Raw genomic sequence first — 12,240 nt, 5'->3', positions numbered from 1 at the left:
AGTCTCTCTCGGTCGGTCGGGCTGGCTGATTAACTCGCCAGAGAAAACAGGCATTGTCGACGGGCTTAAGTCTATATGCGCAGTCAGTCACAGCAAGATTTGCAATTAGCGCATGCATGCGTGCGCCGCCACTCTATGCAAAACGAGAGACGTACCGAACCAACTTTCGCGTTTTGACTGACAGAAACAATTTGAGGGGCTAATTAATTTCAGCCGGGGCTATTATTAAGTATGCACATACACACGCAGCTTAACTCTCGTCGTTTCTCCCGCCATGCGAGATAACTCGGGTAAAGCTGGGGGTGGTTTCAAATCGATTTCTTCCCGAATAAAGACATTCAAATGTCTACTGGATTTGTATCAGAGAGGAATAAATCTGTTTGGATTTGAATGAAACTTATTAAGCGTAGAGCAGTTATTTTAAAATTTACCTGATTACAATTTTAAATAATTTATGCCATTAATAATTAATAAAAAGAATTAATTAATCATTTTAATTGCGTGCAGGAAAATTTATGAAAAAATGTTTAAAAGCTAAATAATATTAAATTTATTTTTAATAAATTTAAATCTTATAATTTTTCATTTTTGAATTGATTTTAGTTACAAAAGCATATTTTTTTTATATACTGCGGCTGCAATGACATTTATAATGGAATTTTAGAATAGTCCATTCTCATTGGAGAGCTGCATTATGAGAAAAAAAATAGCATTTTATTGGATTTTTGTATCTTTTAGATTGAAAAATAATTATTTAAACCAAACTAATGTTCTTTTATGGTGGTTTATAGTGAAAAGTAATTGTTCAGAAGCATTTCAATATTTTAAAACACAACTCTTAGTATTAAAAAGATTTGTTAACAAAAAAAAAAAAAACAGAAATATCAAATTTTCCATAAAAAAATAATAAATACATAAATAAAACTATATTAAGGATTCGCAAAATATAATTCAATTTTTTCTCATCCGTGCATTTTTAAATTATGTTTAAATTTTACGAATTGTACATAAACAAATTTGTTAAAACTTTAAATCTTTACTGACATAGAAATAAATATTTAACAGTGAGAAGATTTGTGCAACATAAACTATATTTTTATAATCAATAAGTTATGTGCTGTACAGTTCTATATTTAGACTTTTTTTGAAGCTTTACAAATTGATGCTGATTACAATCGCGGCAATTTGTGTAATTTGGGCCGCCGCCGCTTTTTATGCTTCTGAGTCCGATTTTCAAGCACCGTTTGAATCCCGAAACACCCTCGAGTCTTTTTTATAAGAGTCGTAAAATCGCGGCCGAAGCAACACGCAAAACGACCACAATTTTCCCAAACTCGCGACTTTATCGGGCGACGCATTCAAATATTCCCCATCGGCCTAAAACTACTTACACGCTATAATTATGCCACTTTCGGCTCGTAAATAACAAAATTATTTCATTATTACACCGCGCGGCTTTGTACTTTAAAACTATATTAAGGCGATTACCATCTCTGCTGCGGCAAACGCCACAATCTTCAGAAAAAAATAACATGCAAGCTGCGTAGGAGGAAGTCTACAATTTTTTGCGTGAGCTGTAACCATAAACCATACTGTATGCACACGTATGCTAATTAGCCGTTGTACCTAAGTGATGTTGGTTGCTGTGTTTGAGTCATGAAATAGTCAAAAATTCACTCAAAAAAAGGAAATTTTACTCAAGATTTTCTGGAGAAAGAAAAATTCAAAAGATGGATCAATTATATTCATAAGGGTTTGATTTTATCATTAAATTGATGAGAAATTTAGCAAAAACTTATTGGTTTTGGACAATATCTTGGAAATTTTTAAAAGATTTCTTTCATATCCTTTGATGAAAAAATAGTTTAACTTTATTGATTGTGAAAAAACGTCGTTTTGCGCTGAAAACCATGATAAAAATCTTATTTTTGCTTCCAAAAACCATTGACTTTTGACTTTTCATTCATAAAATCATCAAAGCTAACTGCTAAATTTTTCTGCACAAACATCAATTCAGCCACACATGAACGAATTTTCAGAGGTCATGGTGTTTTTCAACCGCGGTTTTGAAATGATTGGTTTAAATGGTGCGTGTAACAACTCATCTCAGGCAGCTGATTTGACTTTTAATGGTTTTTTTCCATGCATTATTTTCACACATAACTGACTTTGCCTAACATTCGCGCAATTTTGATTTTGCAAAAAGCACAAAACTGCCGGGAAAAACATCCGCGGCTTAAATAAATACTGTCCAATTCAATGGAAATAATGTAGATTAATGCAAACGGCACACATTTGTTTTTCATTTCATTTGGCAATATTTGCTTTGGGTCGAAATGTGAACTCGTTGGTTCATGACGAATTTTTATTATTTAATCATGGAAATTATTTTGGAATAAAACGCGTTGTGTGTGGAATTTAATTTAATTTACCAGCTGAATTCACTTTTTTACAATCCATTGTGATTTTTTATCGAGTAATTGTGAGTTTTTTTAATCAATTTTTTTAATTAAAATTTACTCTATGCTAATTTCCTTTGTACCAAATATCGTAATTTTTATTTTGTAATGCTATAGCCCTGAGCCATAATTTTGATTTTGGGGATTCTCAATTCAATATTCATGATTTTCAATAATTTTGCATTTTAAATTTTAACTCACTTGACAGTTATGAATGCAGTAAATAAATAATTTTTGTCATGTAAAACTTAGGTTTTTAAATTTCATCATATGAATGGAGAATCAACAGATAAATAAATCGGTTTTCATTAATTTTTTTACATGAACTATTACAAGTCAGAATAATGAAATTTCTAAATTGCAAAAGTAAAAATAGAAACAATTAATTTAGACGGACTTTTTGCTTCCGTTTGTAAAAAGTACCTAGGTGGAATCAAAACACATGTTTCCTGTAACATTTTAAATCGAATTATTGTATACTGTTTCAAATTAGACAAAGTGACTACGATTTTTAGCTTTTTACTTAATTCCATAAAGGAATTTGAGGAAATGTCCAGATATATTTCAAAATATTTTAAATTTGCAAAGGCAGTTCACTTTCGGCATTTCTTTCTTTAGTTTAGATAGATAAATATAACATAATTGAGAAAAAAATTGATATATCAGCAATTTTTGACAGCTAGGGAGAATTTTTAATAACATGAATGCTCGAGTGTGAAATATATTTGGTGAAATTTGAGAAATTACTTTTCAAATGCATCTGTTGCAACGAGCGAATCCATCATACATTCACAAATCGCTCGGCACTTTTTCGGTGCGGCGCGTGCCACAAAAAATCTCCTTTCCTCTCACGTGGCGGCGGGAAATGAAAAATCTTTGGGGTGAAAAACGCTGCACCACCAGCAGCGGTGAAAGAGCGAATTTATCATTGAATAAATCCATTACTGCGTGAAATCCATTACGGGACGACGTGCATGCACAAAAGCAGAAACAAAAGTGCACAAATCCATATTCGGGTGGAAAAGACAGAAAAGGCGAAGTGACAGGCGGAACGGCCGAACGTCGCTCTCGCATTTATCAGAAATCACTCGCAAAGAAACGCATGATCTTTTCTCTCTTGACCTCTCCTCTCGCATCGGCATTAATGCACTCATCTCGATAACCTCAATCGATGATAAATTGCAATGTTTGGGCACATTTATATTTTTATCCATTACCAGGGGTCGCTTGCATTGTGTGTTTCTGCCCGTGTATATTTGTGTGTATATAATGGGGTCGGGCTCCTTTGAATTCATAACATTAGATGGGCGCTCGTTACACGGACGCGATGCCGTTCTGGACGAGTACGCATTCATTCAAGCTTGCAGGCAGAGATAGCTGGAAATTTATTTCCCAGCTGGCTCTGTACATACTCACGCGCGCGCTTTCGGTCCGGCAACAGCAGATGTTGCAGCCAGTATAGTCTCGATCTCGCCGAGTTAAATGTATAAAATAATATAATGCGATTGTGTGACTGGATAGGGATCATCTCTGCTCTAGCCGGCGTGAGAAATCGCTGCTTTTTTCCGTCTACCTGCAGCATTCGCTTCCGTAAATGCTCATTGACGTGTGTATTTTTACGCTTTCTCACCCCCTTTTCGCACATATTTCATTTTATTTGATGGCTCTATCTGCAATTTTGTTGAGATTCTAAACAGTTAAAAACCTTCATTGGAAAAAAAATATACAAACTTAAAGGGGGATCTGGGGTTGGTTCATGACATTTGGAGAAATCTATCGCCCCTAATTATTTGTGGCATTTTTATTGGGTTTATAAAATTTGAATGATTTTACATTTTTTTTCTTTAAGGCTTGGGCCGAAAATGCTGAGATATTTAGTACATTTTTTAATCAAACAATTGTTATAATTTTCCTCCCAATGAGAATTATAGTCTACTTGTTTACGGGCTATACAGACATCTCTATAAAAACGCTGATATACTAAAATCAAATTTTGGGGAACAAAATAAATTTTTTTTATTTTAAGCAAAACAAACTCTTTGGCCATATTTTTTAATTAATTTGATCTCAATATTTCGCAAAAAAAACGTATGATGTATTCTTCGACCATCTAAAAAAAATCTAACTGAAATTCCTAGCCGGTTTAGGCGTAGTGATTTTGACCCCTCACCCTTCGAAAAACGAGCAAATCAGCAAAATATGAACCTGACTTGAGTATTTGTAACTCAAAATTAATTGAATATATATTTGACAATTCGACCCCAAATAAATTTACAATATATAATTACAATTTACTAATAATTCTCATCGCCTTGGTATTGATTTTCTTTAAAACTTAAAAGTTATTTGCAAGCTTTAAGCTTTTTGCCAAAATCTTGAAAACTTGTTGCCAAAAATCGCAATCATCAACTTTCCTTAAAACATTGAGCAGCTGCCATCTCTCTTATTTACATTTTAAGATCAACTTTATTTTCAATCTTAAGTGGGCTGCCGGCGTAAAACCAACTTGTTCTGAGCGAACTTAGCAACTTGTCAACGGCAGATCGCACTTCCACACATACGTAATTCGCGACTAAATAAGCAAAGAGTTGACGTCATGCAGCGCTGTCTATCTGGGCATCCGTCAATCTCCTCTTTTTCTCTAGTCTCAGAGAGTTTTGTGGCGCGCTCGTTAAAGTTTGTTTCGACAAGCTTTTTAGCACTTTTGTGCTAATAATCGCGCGCCTCGCAAGCGGCTAAAGGATCGAGAAATATTTTAACAAGCTGGCGCCACGAGAAACTTATCTCGGGAGGCCCGCGAGGCAGCTTTCCGACTAATTTGCAACAAGAGCTAAAGGGCGCAGTGTGAACATGGAATGACCTTTTTGACCTTTTTGTTCTTAAATGGAGAAAAATTCGGGGTGGAAATTCAGAATTAAGTGAATTCGTTTCTACAACTTTATCAAATAAATAATAAATATATCACAGAAAAATGGGTTTTTCATAAATATAACAAAATAAGTATAACGTAAAAAGAAGTAAATTAGGAGGGGGAGGAATTAGAAAGATAAAAGTAAAATTGTTTTGCACACTAAGATGCAAATCAATTAAAATTAAAAATTTATTGCAATGTAAAACAACTGATCAGACTCATCAAAATTTCTAGTCCTTTTGAATACCAAATGCAAATGGAAATACCACCAAAAGTTAGATTTATATTGGATAATAAAATCATGAACTCTCTCATATTAAAATTTTTGTAGAATGAATTATTCTCTTTACTTATAAATTTAACCATAATACTTGCATAATCTGCATTTTTTTTTTTTTGCTTTTCAAATTAAATTATTTTTGAAATTTTTTGATAGTTTCCCAGAAAATAATTTTAGCTCGCAAATTTTTCACCTGAGACGCTTTGCATTCCTCGTGAAATTTGCACATTCCGACGCGAGTTGACAACTTTTGGCGGACATTCCGCGGCACGAAAGCGGCGCGACAGTTTGTTTACGACGAGCGCAGCCGAAACCGCGAAGCACGCGTTGCAATTTATAAAAGCGAGTTGACATCTCACTGATGAAAATAAATATTAGCCGCATGAATGAATGGGCAAGTGGATGCTTCGTCCAAATTGCGGCTTGGCATGAAAACGATTCGTTAGCGGGCAAGAAAGAAAAATTTCCTGTCTGCAACGTGGAGGTATAATAAGTAAAAGGCCGTGCGCGATACAAGACATACACGTTCACCTCATTTCCAGCACGGAGCACGTAATTTTATTATTATTTTGCGCCGCACAAAAGTACTGCGGGGTAATAACTTCCGACGTGTCTGTAACATGTGCTCCCGCCGCCAAAGGTAATTGACGTCGACGCATTTTTCGCAACTTTTTTATACTCTTGCGCAATTTAATTTTCCCGAAAACTTCTTCTTAGCCTCGGTTGCAGACCATTTTCTTCGCGAATCAAGTGAATTCCAGCTGCACTCTTTTAAATTTGATTGAAACTGACAATTTCTTTCAATTAAAACTAACGCGGAAAAAAGACTAAATTGTCTGCTATTTAGACTTTCTTTTTCTATATTCTATAGATTTACACATAAAATAGTACGTTATGATTTGTCATAAATGTATGAAAAAGTAAAAACAATTCCCTTATATTAGTGAAAAATTTAATATATTCCAACACCAAAAATTTAAAGTACGGCACTAAAAAGTTTTCATTTCTGATCCACATTCCCCATCAAACAATTGACTATGTTCGCAAAAATCATTTAAAAAGCGGCTTACTTTTCAAGCTCTCTTTAATTTTGACTCGAAATATTCTAAAAACAAACTTATATGAAGCCTATTGTTATGATAAAGCCCAAACAGAACCATTTTGTAATTAAATGCTATTGTATATCTCAGACTAAATACTCAGCTTCTTATATTAAGCCATCTACCATTTCCACAATATCGTGGTATAATTTAAATTGATCACGTTAAATGTAGCTGGGAAAAAACAGTGCAATTTATTGAACAATTCAAATTTCGACGACTTAATCTGAGCAATTTAATAATTAAAAAAGTAAACAAATATTATTTAAAATATGCGATAGTTCGTAGTTTAAAAAATTTGTTTGTTGTTAAACGATATAGTTAATTAGAAAAATAATTTAATAATTAAAGAATAAAATAAATATATTGTACAAAATAGAAAAATGAATTAAAAATAAAAACAAATCATGAATTTTTAATGCTGTAAAATTAAAGTTACTAATTATTTTTTATTATTGTATTAAAATATATTATTTAAATCTGTGTATTTCTATCGCTCTACAATCCAATTTGTGAAGGTTGTGGCGAGAGACCAATGCCCGGAGCGTAATTAATTTTGTCCGAAAGTCGCTCATCACCGTTCAATCACTGCCTCTCGGGCGGCGGCCGCAACACGCGATTCCGGCTCTCGTAAAATTGTGCTCGCTTTCAGGAAACGCCGCCGACTGCGTGTTGATACAATAATGAGTCACGCGACTTGCTTTGATGCATATAATAAGATGCGTGTGTGCAAAGAGTACACCTAAATACTATATAGTACATCACCTGCTGAAATGTCAAAAAATTCCACTTAATCTGCCGCATTTTAATTAACTTTCCGCCCACGCCATCTTCTTATATTCCGAAAGCTGACCGAAAAGCAGAGGAAAAAATCGTCCGTGGCACGCATGCATGAATTAAATTTCCCCTCGGATTTTTCCAGTCCAAGGAGGGAAGCTCACGTTAATCATATGAAATGATAATTAATGGTCTTGTTCCCCGACGACGAAAGCGCGCCAACGCACTGCGCACGTAAATTGAATGGGCCAGTTATTTTTTGGGTTTGGCCGAATAAGAAAGATTGATTATTTTTCTTTCACTCTTTGTGACTCACTGATGGAAAAAATATATAATCTCAGGATATGACCGCACATCACCGTGTTAGTTTCTTGGCAGTTCGCAAAAATTGATGATGTTGTTTGAGGTCAAATTGTTAATAATGAGATGACGAGTCCGGCGAGTTCCGAGAATAAAAGGGTGTGGTATATTTATGACAATAAGTGAAGTAGAAGTGAAAGAATTAATTGGATTACGATTTAGGCTACTTCAAAAATAAATAGTTAAAATTAGCTGAAAACAATCATTATTTTTGTCTTCAACTTATCAACAACATTATAGGAAATATTAAATAATGTATAATGTATTGTATTATAAAAAAAATCATGGTTAACTTAAAAATTATTTCAATCAACATAAAACGACCGAAGAATACCATCGAAGCAAAGCTGAATGAAAATCAAACACAATGAGCCCTTGATTGTAAAGTCTGCTACAAAACTGATAACAAAAAACTTCCGATATTAAAATCAAATGACTCCGATATAGACCAAATAATGACCTACATCCGTCAATTTAACTGATACTAAATAGACTTTCATTTGATTTGCGTAAAAACGTTTTTGACGATTTTGTTATAATATTGTAGTCTGTATAGACTTTTCTAGATTTATATTTCTATTGTTACACTATTCTTTATATTTCTTCATTTTGCTAGAATAGTTTTTCTGTTGACAAGGTCGAGTACCGTCTGATTTGACCTATCAAGGAAGAGGTCACATTGTATTAATTTTCAATCGGTCTTCTTAAGTAGCTCAATTGGTCGAACGATTTCAGATCACGCGCACTCGAGATAAAAGTCCATCGTTTGACTTTCAAATCCACGATTTTAAATATAATTTGAGACTTATTTCAGTCTGCATGTCTGGTGAGGTTCAAATGCAAACCCAATCATTTCAATTGAAGAGAATAGATTACAAATTTAAATTTCAATCTGGAGGAATAAGATTTCCATTAATATAATACAGCACTTGCAATTAAATTAATTCAAACAAATATCTTATATTTCTATTAACGAGGATAATTAAAAATCTACTTCATTTCCTACCTGTTGGTCGGAACTTCGAGGTAATCCGGAGCCGGTGCGCGCGCGAGTCGAGAACAACGTGCGAGATCGAGGAGCTACACGGCGAGTGCGGCCCGGCGAGAACGGACTGTGCGAATGTCAGGCTCATCTCGGGGCCGCCGGTCTCTTCTTTTGCCGCCTCTCCACGCTCCGTCCTCGTAGTTTTCCCCGACGGCGCGAGGGAGAGCAATTCCAGTTGCTGGGTCGCTCACGCTAGAGCCATCTAACTGCGGCCTGCAGCACTCCGCGCTTTTCCGTGTTAGTGGAAAATACTGCAAGTTCAATGATAAGGATTATCGCATATTTATTCAGAGAAAAATTTCCAGAAGAGAAAATATGCCAATTAAAAAATAACAAACAAAAAAACGCGATTCTCAGAGAGCCCGGTGCAAACGTTGCGTAAGATTTGAACGGAGAAGGACCATTTTTCATTGTCCTGTTACTCCGTTTTAATTAATCAATTAATGGAAAGGCTGGGAAAGGCTTCATTTGAATATCAGTCACATGGGTGGCCTGAAGTATTTAATTTAACAGAAAAATATATTTCTTTCATTTCTTCGTGCTTATTTTTTTTCTTAAAGAAATATGCTATTAAAAAGGCCTATAAAATTGCTATAGTTTTGTCTGGTTGAGTTTATAGGATCCATCTAAAAACACCAGACAGATCCATTTTAATCACTTTCTGCGGCCAGTGATTTTTGCACCCTCACTCAAACTGTGTATCAATAATATTATTTATAAAGTGGCATTTAGTTTCAATTAAAAAAAAAAAAAAAAAAACTATGTGCATTTGATTGCAGCTTATTCCTGACGGCAAACGTTTGCAACAACAGTTTGCAATCAAAATTAATTGTAAAACTGCAGCCTACAAGAAAACAGGGGGTCCTACACTGAGAATTTTAAGAGTGCAATTTGATACCAAGTCCAAAAATTGTATGGGGTGTCAGCGGCAAAACTTGGTCACCTTAGTAAAAAATAGAATTTGTTTAGAAATCCTACCTGAGAAGGTCATGCACTGACTGATCTTGGCCAGGGTGAAAATCTTTCCAGGGCCGCTTGCGATGATGGCAGGTTTGCCCGCCTGGATGAAGGATGTCTTCAAAACATTCCCTCAGGTCCAGGGGCAAATTTTGGTTTCTCGGCTTTGGTTTCCTTCAATCCATTGACTGCCACTGAAATTCAACATAGTTTATATATGTGGTGTTTGATTTTGATAATTAATGCATGTACAATAAGAGTTTTCAATTCAATAAAGAACAAAGTGCATATTTTCAATTAACATTTTAAACAATCATACAGAGATTAAAAAGACTTAAAAAAAGAGGACACAGAGACTTTTAAGATTCTGCCGGATTTGTCGTAGACATGGCTACCTTCCACCGACTTAAACTCCAGATATCGAGTAACGCCCCTATGGATTATATAACCTCAAAAAGTTGTCCATGAGGACATTATCTTGCGCACATTATGATGGTACACAAATTAATTAATTAGGTGGATAATGAAGTATTATTAATTTGCTTACTAGAAGGTATTCTGTGCAGATCGATCTTAAGATTTGTCAGTTATTTATGGATGTTACAAAGTTTGTCAAGAAGAAAAAAAACCCAAATGATGTAAATCAGTGTAAAATTTATCGCTTTTTTCAACAAGCGAACGTCTGGAGTGTATCTCACGCCCGAGGCGGTTAAGTCCTTACGCCTGGTTTGTAAGGTTTAAGCCTGGGGTGTAAAGCCTTACGCTGGAGGTGGAAGCCTTACGCTGGAGGTGGAAGCCTTACGCTGGAGGTGGAAGCCTTACGCTGGAGGTGGAAGCCTTACGCTGGAGGTGGAAGCCTTACGCTGGAGGTGGAAGCCTTACATACGCTGGAGGTGGAAACCTTACGCTGGAGGTGGAAGCCTTACGCTGGAGGTGGAAGCCTTACGCTGGAGGTGGAAGCCTTCCGCTGGAGGTGGAAGCCTTCCGCTGGAGGTGGAAGCGTTACGCCTGGGGTGTAAAGCCTTACGCATGGGTTGTAAAGCCTTACGCCTGCGGTGATTTTTTTCTAAATGAAAAAATAGTAAATGATTAAAATAGACCCCATCACAAAAGAGCCAATTTAAGTTCATTCACAAACTTTTAAAAGAAGTATTTCAGAATAAATAATTAAATCAATACTAATTTACTTATTGAACGTATTTTTTTTTTTTTTTTTTTTTTTTGTGGACAATTATAATCGAGACAGACCTCGGCAAAACTATTCACTTGCTATTCACATCCGGTGTTTTAATTTTTATTTCCCGCTACAGTTCCCCTTTGTGATCATGTGACAAATTATATTGATGGCCGCTCCCCTCGTGATTATCTGGCCTAAAATTAAAATTAATTATAGAATTTGTGATTCAAAATTATTTTAATAAACGAAGTGGGTTAAAAACACCGGGACCCGGTGTGATGCTGGCGTCAGTATGTTATTTTCACCGGGAAAAAAACGACCAATTATTGCAATGCCACAACCGACTCTCCACTACCGGTTGAGAATCGCAACCGGTACTGAATCACGGAACGATAAATACCAATAAATTTCATAACCAATGCAAGCGGCGCAGTAGTGTGGCGGTAACGCACCAGCTTCCAGAGCAAGTGCTGGCGGGTTCAAATCTACGTCTCATATTACTTTTTAAATTTTTTTTTTAAGATTTAGAACTAAACCGAAAATTTATATTCATGAAAATTCCATATTTTAATTCAAATTATGTAAACATATTCCTTTTTTTTAAATTCACCAACAAGCATGCAGACGGAGTTGTAGGCATCCCACGATCCGGTGACTCGGAGTTGGGGAACCCCCAAGATTAATTTTTGCAGAAGTCGCGAGCGAGGGGTGGAGGCGCAGCGAGGTCGAGGATGTGAGGAAGGCCGTGCGCAGGGTGAGGACAAAAGGGCTGCTAAGTTCCCCCACGATCCCCACGTAGATCTTACGCCTGGGGGTGTAAATCTCACGCCTAAGGATGTAAACGTTACGCTGGAGGGGGAAGCCTTACGCTGGAGGTGGACGCCTTACACTGGAGGTGGACGCCTTACGCTGTAGGTGGAAGCCTAGGGGCGTAAAATCTTGAGCCTGGGGTGAAAGCCCTTAACGTAAAACCTTGGAGTGTTGTAGCACCTAACGGAGTCGCCAATTTCTCCTGCCAATGTATATTATTGCATTCAACGCACCTCGTTTTGCTGAATGCATTTCAATTCATGCAAGCTTGCGTCATATTAATCGTGTAATACGCGCGGTACATTGACTTTCACTTTCATTTGCTGCGGACAACCAACATGTGCCTATACCTACATTATTCAAT

At 35.9% G+C, this 12,240-nt stretch overlaps 1 protein-coding gene across 1 annotated transcript in view; it reads right to left on the bottom strand.

The window, feature by feature from the left end:
* LOC132201006 (connectin-like) overlaps window positions 1-9,026 on the bottom strand; it is a 154,058-nt gene extending 145,032 nt beyond the window's left edge. The window contains exon 1 of the mRNA XM_059626859.1: window positions 8,894-9,026. The gene's annotated coding sequence lies outside the window, so the exon portion shown is untranslated. The remainder of the gene's footprint in view (window positions 1-8,893) is intronic.
* Between the last annotated feature and the right edge of the window lie 3,214 nt (window positions 9,027-12,240).

This window comes from Neocloeon triangulifer, unplaced genomic scaffold, assembly GCF_031216515.1.
Source record: "Neocloeon triangulifer isolate White Clay Creek 2 clone unplaced genomic scaffold, ASM3121651v1 ptg000014l, whole genome shotgun sequence".
NCBI classification, from domain to species: Eukaryota; Metazoa; Arthropoda; class Insecta; order Ephemeroptera; family Baetidae; genus Neocloeon; species Neocloeon triangulifer.
This window is presented reverse-complemented; position numbering and strand designations above follow the sequence as displayed.